General features: G+C 42.2%; 1 non-coding gene across 1 annotated transcript; it reads right to left on the reverse strand.

Moving 5' to 3' along the window:
- Positions 1-4,264: 4,264 nt before the first annotated feature.
- LOC125901485 (U6 spliceosomal RNA) lies at positions 4,265-4,370 on the reverse strand. The gene has a single exon (XR_007450979.1). It is a non-coding gene; the product is annotated as a U6 spliceosomal RNA (small nuclear RNA).
- Between the last annotated feature and the right edge of the window lie 15,309 nt (positions 4,371-19,679).

Here is a 19,679-nt window from a genome sequence, read left to right on the forward strand (position 1 = left end):
TAAATGTTTTTCAGACATCTTTTGTAGCACTTTATAGATACAGGTTTTCACCAGGTGGAAAAATAATCAGTTTTCAGAAGTTTATAGAGGTCATTTCAGAGCAACTTTTATTTTCTTAGATTGCTTTTGTTTTTTCATCAGCTCAGTTTGGTTAATGTCCGACAGATATCTGAGTATTTACAGTGTTTTCAGCTCATAGTTAATATAAATTAATTAATACTTACTCACATATGTCCAGTTTAGAACCGAGCGCTCTGTGGTGAGAATCCAAGATGGCGGCTGTGATTTTGCTGATGAACCAAATTGAGCCATCTGATTGGATGGCCAAATGCTGGACACTCTGATTGGCTGCTACTGATGAACCACTGAGAGGGAAGGCGGGGGGCTCTGCTCTGGAGCAGAAGGTCAGTGGTTCGAGCCCGGGTCGGGGCAAACTTGGAGACGAGCTTCACAGTATGTATAATGAGACAAAGATGGTTCACAGCTGTTTTATGATGCACATCTGTCCTTATTTGTCTCCACAGACCGAAGCCTGCAGACTGACTGTGTGAGGTCATCATGTCCCAAATACATCCAGGACTCATCTCAGTGTCTTCATATCATACACACAGTGCTTCTGTTCGCAGCATTTATCTTCCTGTACTTTTGAGTTCTTAATAACTTTGTGAACATTTTATCAGGTGGAGGCTTCAAATAAGCCCTCTGGGTTCTTACCTCTCCCTGCACTGTCTTTTATTTTATTATTTTTTTCTTGCCTTCTTGTGTTTAAACTGTGCAGAAAATAAAGTATAAACTGTCGTCAACATGACTCAGATATTTCACAAAGGGCCATAAGAAGCTGCAAAAACTCCTCCGTTAGCTCAGTTTGATCAATGTCAGACAGATATCTGAGTTTTTACAGTGTTTTTCTGTATTACCTCACCTCACCTTATTTGTGAGGTCACTCTGCTCATTTTGTGTTTCAGTGTGAATCCTGTGCTCATGTCAGACCCAGGCTTTTACTTTGAAGGAGGCCACAGGAAGTCTGCTGTCTTAGCGCATCACCTTCACGGATCATCTCAGACTGTAAAACAGAACTCCACTCAGAAACTACTGAATTACTATGAATGAGTGAATGAATGGTTTTTATTTCAGTTACAAACATCTGAAGAAACAAAGATTATTTAACACAATTTTTGTACACAGTCAAGAACTGAAGAGAGACAGACTGAAGCTCCAGGATTATTTCTGCCTCTCCTGTATCAACCAAAGGAAATAAATTAATAATTAAATACATAATACTATTAATTGTAATCCTCAGTTATTTTACATTTTAAGGCTGTCTTAAAGCTCAACAAAGCAACACAATTTCCAATCAGCTATTTTTAATTTAATTTGTCACTATACAGACACTGCTGTTTTTACAGCACAAAACATATATATATTCACACTTTGTGTCATTGTTTTGTTTCTTTCTGAGCAGCCATACACTGTCCTATAACTGTCGGTAATGTTGAACTTCGACATGAAACAGTCGATTTTATGGAAACACAGACTTCAGAAACCAGCGAGCGCCTTCAGTCACATTCAGACACGTTTCTCTACAAAACACAGCAGGTTTGTTGTCAGTCCAGATTTTATCAGACAGACACGTTAAAGAACAAGAGCAAGGTTTGGTGGAGACAGCAGACAGTTTGTCTCACAGTGTGTACGACTCCTCTTCACAGTCAGTTTTGCTGTGAGACACAAAACATGTTGTAGAACAGATTTTAGCAACGAAACGATGAACAGAATAAAACAGAATAGACTTTACTGTCACTGTGCAAAACAACAAGATTAGGAGGTATTTTACATGTATGTATAAAACATGCACGAACATTGAATAAAACAGCACTTAATGTCACTTGCTGGATAATAAATAACATGATGTATACACAGAAAAATATTATCATCTGTACGGAGCCTTAAAAAGTGCACAGGTCAAGTTTCTGAGGTGAGAAGTTTGTTTGAGACAAGAAAAGACTTAAAGCAGGAACAGCAGCTTCACACCTGACCGTCACCCAGAGCGTAACTAATGTTAATGTTTTATTTCATGAACAGAAACAAGACGAATAGGAAGTACAGACGGTTATGAAGGAGTGATTTTAGGGAATGAACATCAGAGAAGAGAAACTTTGATGAATTTCAAAACAAAACTAATAACTTTTTTTTCTTCTGAAAACTGAGTCCTGACTTTTACGTTTCCTGGCAGATTTTAAGGGACGCAGAGTCCTGATGAGAATCTTTTGTTTTATAGAGATTTGAGATGAAAAGTGGCGAAAATAACAAGTTTAAATGCCTTTTAAATGTAAAGTTTACCTCTGAAAACTGAGTCCTAACTTTAACATTTCTCTATATAATTAAAGGATAGTTTCTCTACATGAATCTAAACCCAACTGGTCTGGCCACAGGGTCCAGATTTCTCGTCAGTTACACAGTTTGAGTCACACACTCTGCAGCAGGAAATGGCACTTCAAAATAAAAGTTCTGTACCAAGTGTGTTTCTTCACAAACTTGACATGTTCTTGAGTCACATGTGGTCAAATCAGAAGGAACCCAGGACCTGTTTTTGGACCGTGACCCACCAGTTGGGAACCACATTGAGTCACTGTGTTTTCAGGACATTTTTTTGTGATGAAAGTGGTGAAAATAACAATTTTTAATTAAATTTGAGGTTGCAGACGTAAAGTTGACCTCTGAGTCCTAACTGAGGATGCAGGGTGATATCTGTACGTCATCAGAAGCAGCCAGCATGCTTTATCTTCAGCACAATGAATAAATATTAGACACTGGAAAGTATTTCATGTCTCCATCTGCTGGTGGTTCATCGTGATAGGACTATGATGATAACTGCAGAAGAGACTTGATGACCAATAAAATCAGGATAGTTTCTCTACATGGATCTAAACATGAACAGGATGTTTTAAAGACACGGTGAAAATAAGGAGTTTAAATGAAGTACAGAGCTCAAACAGCATCTTTCACAGACAGTAAAATAATGAGCGCAGGTGTTTATCTGAACGGGAGTTTAGTGAATCAGCATCTGAAGAGAGCAGTTTGGATGAATTTAAAAGTTAAAATAATTAATGATTTCCTCTGAAAACTGAGTCCTGACTTTGACATTTTAGGACAGATTTTAAGGGACACAGTTTCTCTGCATGAACACAATGTTTTCTAGACAGCGTGTATTATGAAGTGGTGAAATAACGAGATTTAATGAAGTTTAAGACCCGAAATGTAAAGTTTATCTCTGAAAACTGCGGACCTGACCTTCACATTTCGTGATATACTTTTAAGGATAATTTCTCCCTATGAATCAAAGCATGTACGCGCTGTTTTAAGGACAATATTTAATATTAGAAATGGTGAAAATGACCAGTTTTAAAGGGGTTTTAGCGCAGAAATGTGATGTTTACCTCTGAAAACAGCTCCAGCTTTCACATTTCGCATGAGATTGTGAGGAAACGGTTTTTCTACATGAATCTAAACATGTGCACGATGTTTTTAGACATTTAACACGAGAAGTGGTGAAAATAAGGAAGTTTGATGCAGTTTAAGAGCAGAAATGTGGAAAAAACAGCTCTGACAGTGACACATAGTGATACATGTAGCTTCTCTACAGGGATCTAAACACGTTCACGATTATTTAACACAAGCTATGTTGTTGTGTTTGATGCTTTCAGACAATATTCAACACGAGACATGGTGAAAATAAGTTTTAATGCGGTGTTACAGCAGAAATGTAAAGTTTTCCTCTGACAACACGAATCTGTATTTTAACGTGTCGCGATTTATTTTAAGGACAGTTTCTCTGCATGAACCTGAACATGTTCATTGTGTTTTATTCAACATTTAAGACCAGAAATGTGGAAAATAACGAGTTTAAATGCGGGTTTAAAGCAGAAATGAGAAGTTCACCTGTGATTAAACGCAGCCCGGCTCCTCTCGGCTCGTTTCCTCCGACACACAGAGGACATGAAGGTTTAACATCCACACCTGAGGACAGCAAAGTGATGACAGATCATATATATCCAGGTTTGACTGTAGTCTTGCGCAGATAAATGGAGTTTAAAGAGTTTTATGATGAGGTTTGTGCAGAGAGACGCTCCGCTCCGCAGCTGCAGTGACGCCACCGGCCGCAGCAGCAGCGGCGGCGCTGTTTCACCCAAATATGATAATATATTATAAAAAATCATAAAATCCTTCATAAATCATTTAAACAATTAAAACAAACAGATCAAAGGGGAGCAATAAGGAACGCTTCACGAATTTGCGTGTCATCCTTGCGCAGGGGCCATGCTAATCTTCTCTGTATCGTTCCAATTTTAGTATATGTGCTACCGAAGTAACACGAAAAGCTCATGTTTCGGGGGAGTATTTAAGGGGCTGTGTTCCCGGAAGCAGTCTCAGTCATGGTGGAGGACAAGTAGCGTTGTAACGGAGTGAAAACTGTATTTAGCTATCTTGAAATCATCAATAATGAGAGTGTAGAGAGGTGTGGAGTGTGTGTTGTGAGCTCTGTGGGTGTAGCGACCCAGTCTGACCCACTCTCGGTCCCGTGAGTCCTGCTGAGGAGCACAGAGGGCTGATGGGAAAATATGCAAATAAGCCGTTACGTCACACAGACAGGATTGGTGTGCTGCAGGCAGGAGAACAAAAAGCTGACTCACCGCCTCTTCTCCCCAGACCGCACTCCTCCAAGAGGGACTCTGACCCCCCAGAAACCCCCACTGAGCTCCAGTATCTGCTGACGCCCCCCTGAAGACACACAGAGAGACAGAGAGGGACGCTGGAGGAGAGGAGACCCTTCCTACTTCCTGTTTTCATTCAAAAAATTCCAGTGCAGTTTCACAAACTCACCACCAGGTGTCAGTCTAAGACCAGTCTGTGCAGTGCGCGGCGCTGTTGAGCTGAGATCAGTCTGCAGGAAAACACACAAAATTATAGAAAACATGAGCCACAACAACTTATTTATATAAATGTGCCCCTGTTGTGCATCGTTGTCATGTTTAACAGTAATAAATCTACGGAAAAAGCCATTATAGTGTATGCGAGGAAATCGCCGCACCATAATCCATTCATAAAACCTCACATTTTATATTTGTTTTACTTTTTCATAAAGAATTTCAAACTTGATAAACATGAATCAGGACTTGTTTTAATCAGGATTATAGACTCAATAATTCGGCATACAACCAACATACCAAGAAGCTCTTATTTTAAGTTCACCGCAATTTTAAGTACTCTTGTTGTGCTGTTTTCCAACCATCTAAATACACAGAGAAGGTCGGTGGTGAGCATTCATTCAAACATTTCAATGAATAAAACATACGTCAAAACAACTCATTTATAGATATATACGTGTGTCCTTGCTGAACATTGTTGTCATGTTTAACAGTAGTTAATCTGCAAAAGATGCCGGTATATTGTATGTGAGGAAATCGCCACACCATATGCCATTAATAAAATCTTACATTTTAAATTCGTTTTGCTTTTCCATTAATAGATCTCAACTTGGCAAACGTGGCATCTGATTTTTTTTTTTAATGGAGAGTTGAGACTCACAAATTCGTCATACAACCAACACACTAATGAACTCTAATTTTGATATTTTTCGTAACTTTAAGAACCATTATTTACATTTGATGGAGAAGTTAATTTTTCAATTCAATTTGGTTGTTTGTAGAATTATGGAAAAACTACTGGCCTGATTTACATGAAATTTGGTGGAAGGTTACAGAATGAGTCAAAGAATAACCTATTAAATTCCCTATAATTTATTAAAGACACACACAACAGGGGAACAGTGAAAAAAAAACTCCAATACAGTTTGATAAACTCCTCATACAGCTCTACTGTGGCTGCAGCAAAACACATAAAATCATCAATTTAATTAACTTAATTCAGTTTGAACATTGGTCACAATAACTGAATTTATTTATACGTCCTTAATATGAATGTTTGTCTTGTTTTGGGAATAATAATTCCACAGAACATGCCGTTATATTGTGTGCGTGGATCACCAAACCATATCCCATTGAGAAAATCTCACAATTTGTATTTGTTTCGCTTTTTCATAAAGAATTCCCAACTTGACATAAATGGATTAGGATTTATGTTAATCGGGACTTTAGCCTAGAAAGTTCGGCATATAACCAACACACCAAGGAGCTCTCATTTTAACAAGATCGTGACTTTCAGCACCGTTGTTGTGCTGTTTTCCAACCATCTAAATCCACTGCATAGCTCGGTGACGAGCCGGGCATCGAACCGTCGACCTTCTGTTCCGCAGCAAATACACAGGCCTGCAACTCCCTCTGTCTCAACGGCGGAGCCAATCAGAGTGTCCAACTTTTTGGCATCCAATCAGATGGCTTCATTTGTTCCAACAGCGAAATCTCCATCCGCCATCTTGGATTCTTCCCACCGAGCGCTCAGTTTAAATTCAGACCTGACAGTGAGACACTCTCCTGAACTAAAACTGGAACTACACAGAGAAGATCTGTGTCCGTCATACTGTCCAACTGATCCGTAATTCTTCTCTGTAAAGGGGATATAAAAACAAGAGACTGGAGGAGGTTGTGCTCCTGTGTATTTGCTGCGGAACAGAAGGTCGACGGTTCGGTTCCCGACTGGAGCAAAGATGGAGAAGCTATTTTACTTTTACTTCATGGTGCAGTAGAATATTAATCAGTAAATAGTAAAGATAGAAACAGTCATGAATCAGGTTATTTAAACTTCACTCCACAGTGTAAACGTGAGAACATGATGGTTCATGTTTTATGATGCACACATCTGTTGATGAAAGAAGCCTCGTGTTTCTTGGCTCTACATTAATAATCATGACAGATGAACGATGCAGATAACATCATATGTTTATATAAATCAGACAGAGCAGTGTGTTAGTGATGTCAGCAGCCAGGAGCTGAATAAAACACTTTAAACAGCATCAACATGATCTGAACATGAACAGAGTTAAATGACTACGACCAAATTAAAGTTTGACATCATAAGAAGTGTAAAGCTGTGACTGTAACGTTACACTGTTTTATCCATCACTCAGATATTTCACATAAAAACACCTCATTAACTCAGTTTGACTGATGTCAGGCAGAAATATGAGTCTTTACTGTGTTTCTACTGATATTCAAAACATATTAATGGATAATTTACAGATGTTATGACAGTGTGACGGAGACCGATCTTCTCTGCCTTGTCCCAGTTTCAGTTCAGGTGTTGCAACTGTCGTAACACCTGAACTGAAATCGGGACCACACACAGAAGATCGGTCTCCCTCATACTGTCGCAACACCTGAACTAAATTTGGAACGACGCAGAGAAGATCGGTCTCCGTCATCGACAATATGATGGAGACCGATCTTCTCTGCGTCGTTCCAAATTTAGTTCAGGTGTTACGACAGTATAAGTTGGGAAATGTTGGAGAAAATGTGGCTCATTCATCACTGTTATTCTGTCAAGTCATTTTTAGTCAGACCGTCTCCAATTTGTTCTGGACTTGTGAACAAACTGTGGCAAGGTATCTGTCGCTTTATACTAGACTGTATCTGTGATGCTTTTGTACTTTGCTTTAAGGATGTACAGTTTGGGTTTACAAGTTACAAGAAAGAACAAGAGAATTAGGTTTTTTCTGTGTAATCTCATCATATTGCTGGTCAAGTTTCATATCCATAAGATAAAGATAAATCTTTATTGTCATTGTAAAGTCACGCTTGTGCACAATGAAGTGGGATAAACGTAAGGAATTAAAAATCAAACCCTTTTGTCTGTACCTTTAAAAAAAAAGAGCAGCAGAACTTTGGTATAATTTTATTGCATATCTTTTATTCATCTGTGTCACAATTTGTTTGTAACCCCTGGTGTTGTCTGTCTGTGTCTTTGTTGTTCCTTATTCTCTGATCTTTCATTATGTTCTCCCAAACTATTGTGTCTATGTTGACAAGAAAATGTGAAATATAGAATATTTATTTAAGAAGAATAAAAACTTGTAGCAGTCCCTCATTCTCTGGTACTTGCTTTTATTTTCCCCAGTTCATTTCAGCTGATTGTCACAGTCCCCCTGAGTTGATTGGAGGTGATTCAGATCACCTGTGGTGCAGCTGTGGGTTCTGACTCTTCAGGAAGAATTGAGAGCAGCTTGGTGTGTTTCTCCTCTGGACTCTGTCGACAGCTTTTAAATTAATAATTTATTGTACTACTCAAAGGAAAACTAATGGCAGCAATCAGTGGTGTGGGTGTTACCACAAGCTATGTGTAAAAGGAAACCAAGGCTGAACTCAACATAATCAACCTAAACCAAAACAAACCAAGGTGGGCGCCAGGAGCCTTGGGGTCGCTGAGGGCGCGACGCAGCTCTGCTCCATGAGGTGTGTCTCTTCACTCTGTCCACTTCTTCGGATGCATGGAGGAGCGGCCCAAACAGTCCATCGGAGCTGATGGGGCCGTCCAGAAGCTCCCTTCTGATCTGTGCCGGGAGCTGGGACATATGGAGCCACATATTCGGCTGCAGCATCGTTTGCCATGCCATAATCTGAGCTTACGTGGAGAGTGTCAGGATAGCTGACATCGCTTTCCCGATATCTGTCGCCATCTCGTAGCCAATAGTGGAGACAGCAGAGGAGAGCAGAGCGATGTTATTTGCAGCCGCACTGGTGCGCACGGTCAGTGAGGCGGGCGGTAACTTGGTCCCAGGGAGAAGGCGGCGTGGGCCAAAGAAAGTGGCTTCAGGCAGCAAAATGGTGGCTAGACTCTCTTCTAGCTGTGGGACAACAGGGAACCCATGTTCTGTATCTCCGTGAACCCTGGTGAGGGGATCGTAGAGAGCCACCGGTGCCCTCAGTTTTCCGGGTTCAGAAAAAGCAGCATCGACGAACGGCCGAAGCTCCGTAACACGAGGCCACACTGGGAAGTGCTTGGACGCCGGCTCTGGAACATAGACATCTCCTCCCAAGACGCTGCGAACAGGTGCAGGTGGATCTGCCGGCACAGGGATAACCTTCAGGTCAGTAGGGATAGTAAAAGGCGAGAGAGCCATCTTGGATTCACCCAGCTTGAAAAGCCCCAAGCAGGTGAAGCCAATCCCTAAACGAGGTGGGAGGGGCAGGTAATCAAGAAGGCTCTAGAAGAGGAACACAGGAAAACACACTGATCAAGGCCTGTGGCCGTCACATATGAGTTAATGATACTGTATAGTACATTATAAGTCACAAGATATGTAATCATACACATTCACACAGTCTGCGATTTTTTTACCAGCCGTCTAAACGACTTTTGCCAGCTCCTTCTGTGTTACCTGTGGCTTGAATTAAATGCTTGAATTCTTTGTATTTGTTGAGGACGATCGTCTGCTCCTCACTTGTAAAATATGCTGCTCTATGGGACTTTTCCATGACTGCAATTGGCAACATGCTGCAAACATTGCCCCCTTTTTATGTGAACACACTTGTATCTAGATTAAGAAAGCCTGGGCTGATTTACCGAGTTGATAACCACCGTCATGTGACCACTTAGCTTGATTACGATTGTCAGGGTTAATTGAACTGGCTTCGTAGTACAGGCCTCTGTGTGTAAATGGGAATCGCCTTGTTGTTTACCTTGTTGAGTTTAGCTATATACATTATATATATATATATATAATTTTCACGTCACTGTATCACCGTTTAGACTAATCTGATGTTTGTAAAGTCTATAAACACAATGACTGAACAAACGTTACTATTTCTGCGTGCGTTTTTGTAATTAATAACATGGTTATTGTAGATTAACTGCGCTAACCGTTAGCTGTTAGCCATTAGCGGTGTCTGTAATAACTCAATAAACGGTCTGTGAAAACAATATTTTTTCCAGCACATGTCTTAGTTCCAACGTGACTGAGCTAATTGGAGTAGTTTCATGTCGTATCCGACAACGGGAGGCTTTTAACGGATGACGTCCTGATGTTAGCTTTGCTGCTAGCGTTAGCTGTCTCTGTCAGCTGCAGCCACTGATGCTTTCTAGACATCGTGATTTCTGAGGTTTCTACCGGTTTTCCCCCCGTTAAAGGTTTTTTGGGGGAGTTTTTCCTTATCCGCTGTGAGGGTCCTAAGGACAGAGGGATGTTGTATGCTGTAAAGCCCTGTGGGGCAAATTGTGATTTGTGATATTGGGCTTTATAAATAAAACTGATTTCTCAAAACTGAATAAATACCACACAAAGCAACACAAAACTGCTTTGCTAGCTCAATCATGTTGTAACGGCTGGGTGGTTGATGCGTACATGCTGATCCGGGGGGGGGGGGTCATCCCTGTGTTATCCCTATGTTTCTTGGGTTCCCTGTTCTCTCTCTTTTCCCCACTTAACCCTGCAAAAAAGGTTCTACGTTTCCTGCCTACACAAAAAGGGTTCTATGTTCCCCGCTTGGTTGAGCCGGAAACATAGAACCTTGTGGCTTATTTTTATACAGTCTATGGGCTCAACCTCACACATCTCATCCCTCTCCTCGCAACACTGCGCCGCTAGCGGCACTGGTCGCTGTTAGCGCTGTTAGCTGTGATTGCATTACCTCTCTCCTGCAGCAGCTCCTTCCAGCTGGGAAAGGCGACCCCAATGTTGACCGTTGTTTTTTGAATTCGCCGGTGTGCAAGATTAACCGGTGTGGAATTAACTGGTGACAGAGACAGATGTGGTGTGTGCGTGGCCTGTGTGGACCCGTTGTGTTTGTCCCGTGCAAACAACCAGGAAATACATGTCATGATCGCTTTGCCTTAACACACACGTTTGCCGGTTTTGTCTGAATCATGACGATGGGAACTGTTCGCTGGAAAGAGGATTTTAAATTTAAGACCACTTGAATCGTGTTAAAGGCCCTCAGAAGGACAAGCTTACGCCAGTCTAGTGAAACAGTATAGTCGTAAGGGAAATGATGTAATTTGCCTGTTGCTCCCCCAAGGTTATCCAAAATGCATGAATACATGTCTAATGCACAAATTGCAGCTGATTCACCTTCTTACATGTTTACATCTCTCAATCTGTTGCTGAGTGGCCCCAAACGGATCAAGGTATAAGGACCTCATCTCCTTCAGGTACATGATCTATGGAAATGCAAAACAAATATTAGCAACCCCTCAAACATAAGTGTCATTATTGTGTCCACATCTGTTAACATTTAGGAATACTCACAATGAGTGTCCAGTGTCCTTCATGACAGACTGCTCCTGCAGCCACCTCACGATCAAGGGCCAACTACAACAGAAATCAAATAAGATATACAATATATATATATATATCTGAGAAAAACTCACTGGATTGCGAAAGGCACAAAAATGAATCCTACTCACCCGTTTCAAGCCTTTCTGTTTGCTCTGCCACACTGCTGTCATTGCATAGCTGTCTATAGTGACAGCACCACTCTTCCTCCCAACCATCGTTAGGTATGCGTTAATGATCTATGAAAACAATAATGTGATTAATCTGTAAAGATGCGCATCAGTCAAACAATTTTTTTTTAAAGTAGGCTACCTGACTTTCCAACTCCTTTCCTGGGGCCAGGTACAAGAGGTCCTCCATATATAATTTATACGGCCTCAGCCTTGACTAGTGTGGTTCTTCGCCTTCCTGCCCATACGTCTCTGATTACTGTAAAATGAAAAAAATAAAAACATTGTTATGGCAGTTATTCATGAAATGCGTAATTTGGGGTGTACTCTATCAGTGTACTTACAAATATCTGCACTGAGTGGAGGTCCTTGGGCTTTGCAGCTCGTGGTTTGCCTTGCTGGGGGTGTGACTGATGTGGTGGGTGGGTCAATGCGGGGGCCAGCCAGAGGAGTAGGATCAGACAGTTTTTTGATTTTGGCAGGGATCCTCTCCTCTGGCTGGAAGTAATGAGTCAGGTGGTCAATTGTTTCCCCTCTCTGACACCAGGTGAGCAGTCTTCTCCTCCAGCTTTGATATTCTGAAAGGTCCCACCAATGGCCTCTAGTTTGTCCCCTTTTCTCATGGCCTGCCGTGCTTTTTTTTCCCCAGAACAAGGTCCCCCACTTTAAAATTGTCTGCCTGACCTCTGTCCTTCCTCTTGCGGACCTTTTGTTGTTTGGCCTCGATATTGGTTTTTACCTCTTTGTAGACTGTGGCCTGATCTGAGTCCCTGGCAGATCTCCTCTGTCTTTATGAGGTTGCAGACTCTCTCTTCGGTCACCTGCCAAGAAGAAATCAGTGACATTGTAGCGGACACAGATGACCCAAATTCAAACTCCAAACAGATGAGAACAATTGGCAGTCTTACTTCATACTCATTTGGGACCTCTGAGCGATACCTGGCCTCCCTCCCAAACATCAGGTAATACAGGCTGTATTGTATAGTCAGCTGCTTCTTGGTCCTCAGGGCAAACATTGTTGGCTGGAGATACTGGTCCCAACGGTTGGGGTGCTCAGCCACCAGTTTGTTCAGGGACCTTAAAATGCAGAATTCAGGTACATGCACGAGGAGGCAGAAGATAATTTGGGTTGTTGTGTATGATAATGCAACCCATTTCCAGATGGTGCCATTAATGATTACCTGTTCAGTCTGGAACAGGACATAAGTGTGTTAGGCTATTAAGGGCTCAAGTTCAAGTACTGACAACAAAACTATACCTCTGTATCGTGCCATTCAGCTTTTCCACAAGGCCATTGGTCTGTGGATGGTACGGGGAGCACAGGCTCCTCTTGATGCCCAGCCTCTCACACAGACCGTAGTTGACCTTGAAATGACCATTCAAATGAACATGAGCTGAGCCAGCACAGCAAAAGTTACATGTTGGTGATCCATATTGCATAATCACTATACCTTGTTGCGAAAGTCTGAGCCTTGGTCTGTTAGCAGCCTTTTGGGTGCACCAAATTTGTAAAAGAAATCAAGAATACAATTTGTCACCTTGTCTGCTGTTTTGTTTGTAGTGGGTATGCCTCTGCCCATTTGGTCAAATAATCAACCATGTGTACACATATGTACTGCTTGCCACCATCTGTTACATTGAGTTTACCCACCAAGTCCATTCCAACCAGTTTGAGAGGCTCGGTTACCTGGAGAGGAAGAAACAATCATGAGTATTGCAGTCTCACTACTGATGTGATTGAAAGATTTGACTGCATGTCATATGTAATTTACCTCTATTGGATTGTACTCCCGCTTTTCCTTGATGGTAGCCCTCATGGCCTGGCACTGGGGACACTGAGGTCATCTTGTAGGGCTCGGGCAGCGCTCCTCCTGTTCCTCCTCACACAAAGGAGCAGATACCGGTCCTGCTGCTGGGTTGATGCCCTTCTACGGCCCTGTCCAGCTCTCCTGGTGTAACGGCCGGTCTCCTGGTATCTCCCCCATGCTCTTGAGACTGTGCTGGGAGACACAGCAAACCTTCTTGCAACCTTCACGTATGATGCAACCTGATTGGGCTGCAGGTACGGCCTCATGCTCCCAGTAGTGACAAGGACACTAGCAGAAGACCAAACTAGAGAAGAATCAGTCAGGAAGGATGAGGAGAGAGCAGCTGTCTGTGGACACCACATGTAAAACCATTCCCTTTTGGGGGTCGTCTTGCTTTTGCCTCTCCATTGCACCTGTTGTCACTTTGATTTGCACCAACGCAGCCGAAACTGATTCACAATCACTTGTGTTTCCTAAATGGACAGATTGATATCACTGAAGTTTAACTGACTTCCTGTTACACTGTGACCATAAAGTGTTCCTGTATTTTTTTTGAGCAGTTTGTATTCTGTTTATTCATACTCATAAATATTCACATGTATATGTACATATCAATTTTATTTTTTGTATTTTTTTTTGATCAATTTTAGCACTCGGTCATTTGTCTTTTCTTTTTTGTCTCTTGTTTCTGTCTCTACAGCTGCTGTAACATGAATTTCACTGGTGTGAGATTAATAAAGTCTTATCATATCTGATCTTATCTGTCACTTTATTCCCACCAGGATTTATTCATTTTATTTGTAGGGAACCATGTGCTATTTTAAACCTACATTTACCATTTGATCATCATCACACCCTCACTGCCCAACCATAGATCAGAATACAGTGACTGTGAGCGCACACACACACACATCACAGACTGTGTGACACTCACCTACCTCAGCTACCAGGATACAATAAATAAACAAAGATTCAGCATCTTTTTATTAATATTTATAACATTCAACCTCACTACATTTGTGAATGTGTTCCTCCATTATTTTAAATATTATGCCGCTGTGTGATGACTGCTGTTTTCTGGCAGGCCTGACATTACTGCTTTTATTTATTTGCTTCATTTTAACTACATCAGAAGAGCCCATGTGTAATGTCATTGTATCTAAATATGACAGTAAAGTAATTAATTCATTGATTTATTCATTCATTTTGAAGCTTGTTGCATTTTGTTTGATCACTCTAGCGACAGCTCTGCAGTCTGTGACAAACAGGCAGAAAGCTGAAATTGAGATAATTGAAGCACAGACAATAAAAGAAAAGCACACACACTTAAACATGCTAACATCAATGCTACAAAATTAAATTAAATACAGTCCTGTTTTTAGCTCAGAATACTTACACACACTACACAGGGCTGGATCTTCTTGGGGCCCTCTGCAGACAGCTCCAGGCCTCCTACAGGAGCCTGGAGCTGTCTGCTGCTTAGCAGGCAGTAACCACAAGGTGTTAAAGTTTGACATTTGAAGCATGTCTTGAAGCACTCATGCAGCCACACTTTCCCCCAGTACTCAAAAAGCTCACCATGGCCCTCTGTGGCTCAGGAGGTAGAAACACATGAAGCTAGAGTCAAATATCACTCAAAAATGCTTTTATTTGGCAAACAAAACACTAAACTACACACAAAACAAACCAAATATTTAAATATATTAAAACAACAACATGTTTAACCATAAACACACGAGCAAAGACATATTTAACTATATAAAGAAAAAACATATATATTAAACTACCTGAAAGAACTAACAAATTATTTCACTCTTAACACAAAAACAGTAAAATATATGAACAAAAACCAGCAATATAGTAGAATAAAAACAGAATAACCAACATTTTTAACTATATAAACAAAGAATAAACTATACAAAAGAACCCTAAACACAACAAAAAAATAACAAAATATATGAACAAAAACCAACAATATATTTAACAATACAGAGAAGAACAAACAAATTATTTCACCCTAACAAGAACAAAAAATAACCAAAAAACTATACACTATATGTTAAACAATAAAACACAAGAACAAAGAAATATTTATCTATATAAACAAAAAACAAACTACACAAAAAACAACAAAAAAAATTAGTAAAATATAAACAGAATAACCAAACAAATAAAACAAGAAACAGCATTAAACTCTATTGTTGTTCTCTTCCTTCTCCTCTTCTTCCTCCTCCTCCTTCTTTACCTTGTCCTCCCCTTCTCTTTCTTCTTTCACTCGTCCTCCACTTTCTTCTTCCTCTCCTCCTCTTTCTTGTTCTCGTCCTCCTCCTCGTCTTTCTTTCTCTTCTCCTCCTCCTTCCTCCTCTTCTCCCGGTACTCCTCCCTCCTTTTCTTCAGCCTCCTCTCCCTGACCTCAGGCTTCTGGTGGTATCGCCGCCATCTTTTCTTCAGGTTAGCCTTTACAAACTCCTCTGTGGAGACCCCGCCTCTGATCTCTGTCAGCCACTCCTCCACCGTCCTACAGAGGGGGTCTGTAGCCTGGCAGAAGGACTGGCGTGTGGCCCGGTGGACGCTGTGTCCAGACTCACGTGTCATCCTCAGGTTACACTGCTTGCAGATGTGGTGCTCCTTCTTAGGTTGGACTTGCCCGGCTTCAGCCTGCTTCTGCTTCACCTTCCACCTCCAGCGGGTGGTCTTGGGTACGTTGTCCTTCATCCACTCCTCCAGGGAGACCCCGTCGGATGTGGACGGGCAGAAGGTCTTGGATTTGTGGACAAAGTGCCTGGGGATGGTGGTGGCTTTGCCACAAGCAGGGCACATTATGGGAGCTTTGCGGCTCTTGGAGGTCCCTGGCTGTGGCTGCTGTGTGGCAGGAGCAGGAGTCACTGGGGTGGGGGGAGTCTTGGAGGTTGAGGGGGTCTCCTTCTGTCCAGACCGTCTGGATGAATCTATACAGAGAAAAAACACAGGTCTATTAAAGTGCAAAATGACAAGTGTCTCTATACAAGATCGTTTTTAGCTCAGTCATGACTTTTAGGGAGTTGTTTTGTTTGAGCAGAGTAATAAAGTGCCACAGTGGATTTTAAGCCCCTTTTGGTATGGTACATTTGGACCAGCAGTAAGCCTTCAGACATGGTACCTAGACCCTCGGTCTGTTCAGACAGTCCTCTTAAATGTGGGCGGGGTTGTTGTCACTCACTGCTCCGTCCAGCACTCGCTGTATTTCCTCATCAGCGGTGACGCAGATGGAAGTCTGCACCTGGTTTATCGTCCACAGAACGAGGCTGCACGCCCACATTTTCACAACAAAATAGAACAGGCTGCAGTGAGAGTCTCTCTCCATGGGATATTTCAAAATAGCAGCTTTGTGCATTTAGTCCTTCTCAGGCAAGCTCAGGGGTTTAGTGTTGCTGGAGCCCACAGGAAGGATGCTCTAATTAGTACCAACCTTCTTTTTTCCCCTTTATTTTAAGATTTTAGTCATTTAGTTTATCTCAACCCTATTTTTTTTTTTTATTTAAGTGAGTTACCCTTTTAACTTGAGTTTGAGATACTTAGCATTTAAGTTTGGAAAACTTTTTTCAATTCAATTTCAATTTAGGCTTCTGTTGTTGTTTTGTACATATACTATGTGAACTGGATAGATGACATGTAAACTGAGTATTTTTGACAATAAAAGACGAAAAAAATACCTGTTCATCTTCTTCTTCTTTTCTCAAGAGGAGGCCAGAAAGGTTTCATGAAGCGGAACTCAGGTGGAGGGATGTACGACTTTTTGTCAGCTCTCCACTTACGCACCTCTTCTTTGTAAGAGGCCCACCGGTCTCTCTGGGCCTTTGTGTCTTCAGCCATCTCTACATGAGGACAAAACAGAAATAAAGTAAAGTGAGCTGCACATTCAGTAACATCAACAAGTTATAGGAGCCGATAAAAGGAGAAGAGACTTACCACACAGTGTAGAGAAACTATAGAACAAGATAGAGGTGCTGTGACCTGTGACTCCAGCAGCATCAGACAGCAGTTGTGACAACTGATGTTCCAACGGCATCTCTTCACCTCTGATCCTCACCTATCAACAAATCAGATCTGAGCCCTGCTGATCAGCCAACCAGACGTGAGCTCTGTCGATCGCCCAGCCATCTCCTGCTGACCCCCCTCAGTGTGACTTCTCTTATCCACCATCTTCACACCTCTGATCAATAGATGATCACCCACCCTTCACCTGGAGCCCCTCAGTGTGGGAGCTCCTCAGCAGCCATTGGGCCGACAGAAGTTGAAGTTCAAAGGCTGACACTTGGAAACAGACACTGTGCATTGCTCTCTACATACATTTAAGTATACACATATTCTTATCATAGTTCTGTGTCTTTAAACTTTGACAGCAACTTTTAAGTGAAGTCAGACTGTGTTCACGCACCTGACCAATACAGGTGACATCATTACATCACTGTGATCAGCAGATCATAAAGATGAAAGACAGAAAAAAGTGTGCTGAAAATACCTCTGAATTTATTAAAGTGTATCCCAGTGATCAATCAATATGATTGTGAACACAGCAACAGAACCAGAGGCTGATATCAGATACACACAGTGTTACTGAGCTCCATGTTTTATTTTTTTAATCAAATTTCAATAACAAATACAAGCATCATAAATAACATACAAGTTAAATATAAAATAATACCAATGCAAAACCAAAAGGGGCAACAAACAAACTTTTTAATAGTAAATTATTCAAAGAGAAATGTCTGTAGTCCGTGTTATATGTCCAGTATGTGCTGATGTTTGTCCATAGTCCTGAATGATTTACAGTGCAGATCAGATTAAACGCTGAATGCTGTGTCAGTACAAACATATTTTAACATTTAAAGACATGATAGCATTTAGTGTCTCACAGAGTGGAGTCAGTCAGTGACACACACACATTTAAAGACTTCAGAGAGAGAGTTCAGAGTGGCAGTGTATAAGGTGTTGAACAAACAGGCTCTAACTGTGAAAGTCACAGAAAGTTCAGCTCTGACCTTCACACATGCAAATCACCCTGAGTACAAACAACTCTACTGCACACAGTACTGACACAGCAACATTAACTTTAGCTTCAAAACACAGGTGGAAAAATCTGTAAGCAGCAGCAGCCCCAGATGGGCCGGCAGTGGGCTCCTGTTCCTCTCCCTGCAGCCGCAACATGTTGTCATCAGTGGAGGGGCTCATGGCAGGCTGGGTCTCCCCTGCCCAAAGAGGGTCCTGCAGGGAGAAGAGGGCAGAGGCAAGGGTGCTCCTCTCTTGGGCAGCCATCCACCTTTTGTGCCTGCAGAGTGAACACAGAGCTGTTAGTGCTGAAAGGTGACAATAAATATTTGATGTTGGTGCATCAGGAGCAGCTGCTGAAGACAAATGAGATGATCATCTGTGAGATAAGTTTTTAAATAAAGAGTCTGACCTCTGAGAGAGGGTGGCCTGGTTCACGGCAAACAGCTGGAAGGTGGTGCTGTTTCTGAGGGCAACGTGCGTGGTGACGACGTACCTGATGGTGTTGTTGTCCCTCAGAAACAGTGTACCCATCATCCTCTTGCTGCTGGAATGGAGGATAGTCATCTGGATAAAGATGGCCTCCACCAGCCGGCTGGTGTCGGGTCTGCTGCCTGTTCCTGCAGGCTGTAACCAGACACAGGAGAGTGACAAGTGGACTGAAATTACACTGTGGCTGCAACACAGCGAACACACCAGATCTGTGTAAACACGTACTGTTTCATGCTCTCCAGTCCTGACAGGCCACTGTGTTAGGAGCGTAGGTAGCGCTGCTCACCACTCCCTCAGGGGATGGGTCAAATGCAGAGAACAAATTTCACACACTCAGGTGTGTGACAATCAGTGGGACTTTAATCTTTAATACACCACAGGGCCCTTGTCCGCATCAGGCAGTCCTGTCCTGGGGGTCAGTGGTCTGACAGAATGTCTGTTTTGAAGGGCGGTGCAAACTGTGACCTGTCTGCCGTGACCACCTCTGACCACATGACTTGCAGGTCCTGGTCTTTCGATGGTGTTTGACCAGGACCTGCCCAGGTGGTGTGACCCTCACCCCTCCACCTGGTGATCTTTGGAGTGTGCTTTGGCATCCACTGGTCCAGGGTCGGCCCAGAGGTGGTGTGGCAGTACGTCTTTCTGAGGTACACAAAGTGCTCAATGTGGTGCCGTGGTGAAGCTACACAAAGTAAAACACACACAGAGGTTTATTAAAGTGTAAACTCACAACAACAGCAAATGGAACGCATACAGAGGATATTATCTCCATATTTATGCTCTGATTTGTGTGTGGTTGTTTACCACAGTCTGCGACACCAGGGATCAGCACGCCTGCCTACTACCCAACACACAATGCACCGAGCCCTAATCCTGCCCCTGCAGGTAGTGGGCCCACAGGGTGTTGGCTCCATGTTATCTATTTGGGCTGAGCCCAACCAGGCCCCATGGCCCAAGGCC

Source organism: Epinephelus fuscoguttatus, linkage group LG14 (assembly GCF_011397635.1).
Source record: "Epinephelus fuscoguttatus linkage group LG14, E.fuscoguttatus.final_Chr_v1".
NCBI classification, from domain to species: domain Eukaryota; kingdom Metazoa; phylum Chordata; class Actinopteri; order Perciformes; family Serranidae; genus Epinephelus; species Epinephelus fuscoguttatus.